This window comes from Ranitomeya imitator, chromosome 2 (genome assembly GCF_032444005.1).
Source record: "Ranitomeya imitator isolate aRanImi1 chromosome 2, aRanImi1.pri, whole genome shotgun sequence".
In the NCBI taxonomy this organism is placed as follows: Eukaryota; Metazoa; Chordata; class Amphibia; order Anura; family Dendrobatidae; genus Ranitomeya; species Ranitomeya imitator.
The window spans coordinates 53,074,592-53,080,591 of NC_091283.1; the positions used below are offsets into that span (position 1 = coordinate 53,074,592).

General features: G+C 45.5%; 1 pseudogene; it reads right to left on the bottom strand.

Annotated features, from left to right (window-relative positions):
* Positions 1-1,956, bottom strand: part of LOC138661805 (cytochrome P450 2F2-like) — a 58,264-nt pseudogene extending 56,308 nt beyond the window's left edge.
* Positions 1,957-6,000: the final 4,044 nt, after the last annotated feature.

Genomic DNA, 6,000 nt, shown 5'->3' on the forward strand with positions numbered 1-6,000 from the left:
CCATCCAATCAAATAAAAGTGTTTTTTAATAACAAACAAAAAAACCATCAAATAATAATGTTCAGTTATGCACTCAATACTTGGTCGGGAATCCTTTGGCAGAAATGACTGCTTCAATGCGGCGTGGCATGGAGGCAATCAGCCTGTGACACTGCTGAGATGTTATGGAGGCCCAGGATGCTTCAATAGCGGCCTTAAGCTCATCCAGAGTGTTGGGTCTTGCGTCTCTCAACTTTCTCTTCACAATATCCCACACATTCTCTATGGGGTTCAGGTCAGGAGAGTTGGCAGGCCAATTGAGCACAGTAATACCATGGTCAGTAAACCATTTACCAGTGGTTTTGGCACTGTGAGCAGGTGCCAGGTCGTGCTGAAAAATGAAATCTTCATCTCCATAAAGCATTTCAGCCGATGGAAGCATGAAGTGCTCCAAAATCTCCTGATAGCTAGCTGCATTGACCCTGCCCTTGATGAAACACAGTGGACCAACACCAGCAGCTGGCATGGCACCCCACACCATCACTGACTGTGGGTACTTGACACTGGACTTCAGGCATTTTGGCATTTCCTTCTCCCCAGTCTTCCTCCAGACTCTGGCACCTTGATTTCCGAATGACATGCAAAATTTGCTTTCATCAGAAAAAAAGTACTTGGGACCACTTAGCAACAGTCCAGTGCTGCTTCTCTGTAGCCCAGGTCAGGCGCCTCTGCCGCTGTTTATGGTTCAAAAGTGGCTTTACCTGGGGAATGCGGCACCTGTAGCCCATTTCCTGCACACGCCTGTGCACGGTGGCTCTGGATGTTTCCACACCAGACTCAGTCCACTGCTTCCTCAGGTTCCCCAAGGTCTGGAATCGGTCCTTCTCCACAATCTTCCTCAGGGTCCGGTTTCCTCTTCTCGTTGTACAGCGTTTTCTGCCACATTGTTTCCTTCCAACAGACTTACCATTGAGGTGCCTTGATACAGCACTCTGGGAACAGCCTATTTGTTGAGAAATTTCTTTCTGGGTCTTACCCTCTTGCTTGAGGGTGTCAATGATGGCCTTCTTGACATCTGTCAGGTCGCTAGTCTTACCCATGATGGGGGTTTTGAGTAATGAACCAGGCAGGGAGTTTATAAAAGCCTCAGGTATCTTTTGCATGTGTTTAGAGTTAATTAGTTGATTCAGAAGATTAGGGTAATAGGTCGTTTAGAGAAACTTTTCTTGATATGCTAATTTATTGAGACAGGTTTTTTGGGTTATCAGGAGTTGTATGCCAAAATCATCAGTATTAAAACAATAAAAGACCTGACAAATTTCAGTTGGTGGATAATGAATCTATAATATATGAAAGTTTAATTGTAATCATTACATTATGGTAAATAATGAAATTTAACACTATATGCTAATTTTTTGAGAAGGACCTGTAGTTTGCAGCTTGTGCTTTTTTGGTTTTAGATCCGTCCTGAAATTAGCAATTTTTCAACTAAATGTCAAGGAAAAAATTAGAATATTTAGGACCCTCATTTACTAGCAATACTTGGCAATATTTGGTGGTTTTCTTCAGCTTGTATGTGAATTGTATCATATTGAGCCATCCGTAGAGTCAGTATTATCTGTATTCTTCTTTAATGATTTTGCATGTTTTTGGTAACATCTGGTAATGTTATATAGGCTGTACATGACAATGTCATATTAGCACTATCTGGTGGTATTAATCTGATTAAAATTATGAGTAAACTGTCTAAAAATTGTAAATAGAAAAGTTCTACTTTGCTTTTTGACCTTGGACCCATTTTACCCGACATTCATGTAATAGTAGAGCATGAGACATATAATAACCCGATAATATCACTGCCATAATATAAAAACCTTTCAATAAGGATAGCATAAAATGGTGACATGATTGAAAGTGAATTGAAAGTCACTTACGTTAAACTGCAGCGTGTGGATCTCGACTTCCTTTCTTTTCGGAATAACCTCTGATTACACAATAGTTAGCTCTAAGTAATGTTCAGTTCTTGTAGTCACTTGTATGTGGGGAGAGACAGTAATGCTCTGTCAAGGTGCCAAATATTGGAAAAAAAATAACAAGGCAAACATTTCATAACTGACTCTTTCAGGTCTGTTTCATGTAAAGAAGCTGCGGAGACACCATCATGTGTTTCTCGACGCAAGCAATGAATAGCCAGGCCTTTCCCCGGGAAGGAACAACCACGGGAAGGGCAGCATCCTATGAAGGAAAGCCACCTATGCCAAGCATGGTATTCATCCACAGACAGCTGTTTCAGGGTTTTTGCCCCTCATCAGTGTGGAGTAGGAATCTGGCTATTAGGAGCAGTGCCTAGTAAAAAGGCTATAAAGGCACAGATGATTGGCCTCGGGGAGACCAAAACATCCAACACCGCGGAGACACCATCACGTGTTTCTCAACGCAGTGATTCCAGAACACTGCCCCCATCTCTTATGGGAAATATGCAGATGCATGTAAAGAAGCTGCGGAGACACCATCATGTGTTTCTCGACGCAAGCAATGAATAGCCAGGCCTTTCCCCGGGAAGGAACAACCACGGGAAGGGCAGCATCCTATGAAGGAAAGCCACCTATGCCAAGCATGGTATCCATCCACAGACAGCTGTTTCAGGGTTTTTGCCCCTCATCAGTGTGGAGTAGGAATCTGGCTATTAGGAGCAGTGCCTAGTAAAAAGGCTATAAAGGCACAGATGATTGGCCTCGGGGAGACCAAAACATCCAACACCGCGGAGACACCATCACGTGTTTCTCAACGCAGTGATTCCAGAACACTGCCCCCATCCCTTATGGGAAATATGCAGATGCATGTAAAGAAGCTGCGGAGACACCATCATGTGTTTCTCGACGCAAGCAATGAATAGCCAGGCCTTTCCCCGGGAAGGAACAACCACGGGAAGGGCAGCATCCTATGAAGGAAAGCCACCTATGCCAAGCATGGTATCCATCCACAGACAGCTGTTTCAGGGTTTTTGCCCCTCATCAGTGTGGAGTAGGAATCTGGCTATTAGGAGCAGTGCCTAGTACTGATGAGGGGCAAAAACCCTGAAACAGCTGTCTGTGGATGGATACCATGCTTGGCATAGGTGGCTTTCCTTCATAGGATGTTGCCCTTCCCGTGGTTGTTCCTTCCCGGGGAAAGGCCTGGCTATTCATTGCTTGCGTCGAGAAACACATGATGGTGTCTCCGCAGCTTCTTTACATGCATCTTTCAGGTCTGTTGTCATTTATATTTTGTGGTTATTCGTGGACTCCAGATATGAGCAGAATGATAAATGCAGTCGGGACCAGAAATATTTGGACAGTGACACAAGTTTTGTCATTTTAGCTGTTCACCAAAACAATTTCAAGATACAGTAACGTAATCAATCAGGCCTTAATGTGCAGGCTCTCAGCTTTAGGCCGGAGTCACAGTAGCGATTTTACAATTGGTCCAATTTTGTTTCTGCAAAGTCGGACGAGTGTAATGCAAGTGTCATGCGTTTTTCATGCAAATACAATCCGATTTTTACCACCTTTTAACATAACATCTGATTGCAATGTGATTTTAACATGAGCTTTTACCTACAGCAATTCTCTGTCATTTACACATCGTTTTCAAAGGAAATATTCGTCAAAACACACACACACACATATATACAGTGCCTTGCAAAAGTATTCGGCTCCCTGGAACTTTTCAACCTTTTCCCACATATCATGCTTCAAACATAAAGATACCAAATGCACATTTTTGGTGAAGAATCATCAACAAGTGGAACACAATTGTGAAGTTGAATTAAATTTATTGGTTATTTTACATTTTGGTGGAAATTTAAAAACTGAAAAGTGGGGCGTGCAATATTATTCAGCCCCTTTACTTTCAGTGCAGCAAACTCACTCCAGAAGTTCATTGTGGATCTCTGAATGATCCAATGTTGTCCTAAATGCCTAATGATCAGTGTCGGACTGGGGCACCGGGACACCGGAGAATCCTCCGGTGGGCCCCGCCCCCTGGCCCTGCCTGCCTGCCTCCTTCATTTGTCCCTGCAGTGCCCAGGCTGCCTCATTCACGCTCGCATAGTGTGATCATCTCATGTCCTGTGTGAGAAGTGCAGCCGCGCTGCAGCTCCTTCTCCACATCACATGACATCACATCACCACACTAGTGGACCATTCATTACCGCGCGCCGCGCTCAGTGCTGGTGCAGACAGTGCAGTGGCTAGTACTGTCTGCAGCTGCTGCAGTGCCGACTGTGCGCTACTGGCTGCCTGGCTGCTATCATGCTATTGAGAGCAGGCAGCCCGTGCACAGCAGCGATTCGCCGCTCAGCAGACCCGGCCACGGCACCACCCCTCCTCCTCACCCCACCAGCACCAGTCAGGAGTCACTCAGTCTCAGTCACATACCATTGCATACATTTGATTTGCATGAGCATCATTCATGATCTTCTCAACTCCGCCTCCTCTTCTAGTTCTGTGGTCTGGTTGGACTACGGTATTCCAATGCTGATTGGCTGACATGCAGCCAATCAGCATTAGTTTTGCTTTGTGTGACCTCACAGGTCACAGCACAGAGTGAGCTGTGCTGTGATTGGTCAACTGTCCTCCTGCCCAAGCAGCACAGAACCTGCACAGGTGCACTGAGTCCTGCACGATCATTCATAGTCGGAGTCGGAGAGGCTGCAGTGCTGCGCTGCCTGTAGCTGATGGTTCAGAGACAGTCCAGGAATTTCCTGTCTTAGTTAGTGAGTCACTACTATTGTAATAAATCAATGTACTAATGTATGTAAGACAGTATGTGAGTAAAATATGCCTGCAGCCTGCAGCAGTAGACAGCCACTGAGACAGTTATGGGAGGCTCCCCCCGGCCCCTGCAATCTAAAGCGGAGACACATGGTGTGGGTCTGGGGGGCCCCCATATAAAATTTCTAATTTCCTGTGGTCCCCCTTCCCCACTGTCTCCTAATTTGCTGTGGGGCCCAGTCACCTCTCCCACCATTTCACCTCTGGGGAAGGGCCCCAAAGGGGCACACAGGGGGCCCTCAAGAAATTAGGTGACACAGTGGGGAAGGCAATATACTACGTGACTGGGCAATATACTACGTGGCTCTGTGCTGTATATACTACGTGGCTGGGCAATATACTATGTCGCTGTGCAATATACTATGTGGCTCTGTGCTGTATATACTACGTGGCTCTGTGCTGTATATACTACGTGGCTCTGTGCTGTATACTACGTGGCTGGGCAATATACTACATCGCTGTGCAATATACTACGTCACTGTGCAATATACTACGTGGCTCTGTGCTGTATATACTACGTGGCTCTGCTGTATATACTACGTGGCTCTGTGCTGTATATACTACATGGCTCTGTGCTGTATATACTACGTGGCTCTGCTGTATATACTACATGGCTCTGTGCTGTATATACTACGTGGCTCTGTGCTGTATACTACGTAGCTGGGCAATATACTACGTAGCTGGGCAATATACTACGTGACTGGGCAATATACTACGTAGCTGGGCAATATACTACGTGGCTGGGCAATATACTACGTAGCTGGACAATATACTACGTGGCTCTGTGCTGTATATACTACGTGGCTGGGCAATATACTATGTCGCTGTGCAGTATAGTATGTGGCTCTGTGCAATATACAACGTGGCTCTGTGCTGTATATACTACGTGGCTGAGCAATATACTATGTGGCTGGGCAATATACTACGTGCCTGGGCAATATACTACGTGCCTGGGCAATATACTACGTGGCTGGGCAATATACTACGTGCCTGGGCAATATACTACATGCCTGGGCAATATACTACGTCGCTGGGCAATATACTACGTGGACATGAATATTCTAGAATACCCGATGCGTTAGAATCGGGCCACCATCTAGTAAATATAAATTCACCTCCCACACTGGCAGCTTTCCAGTGATGTTGGGGCTGGATCTCATTGTTATGAGCACTGATGGGCGGCTTTGGTCTTGGGCAATCCCTTTCA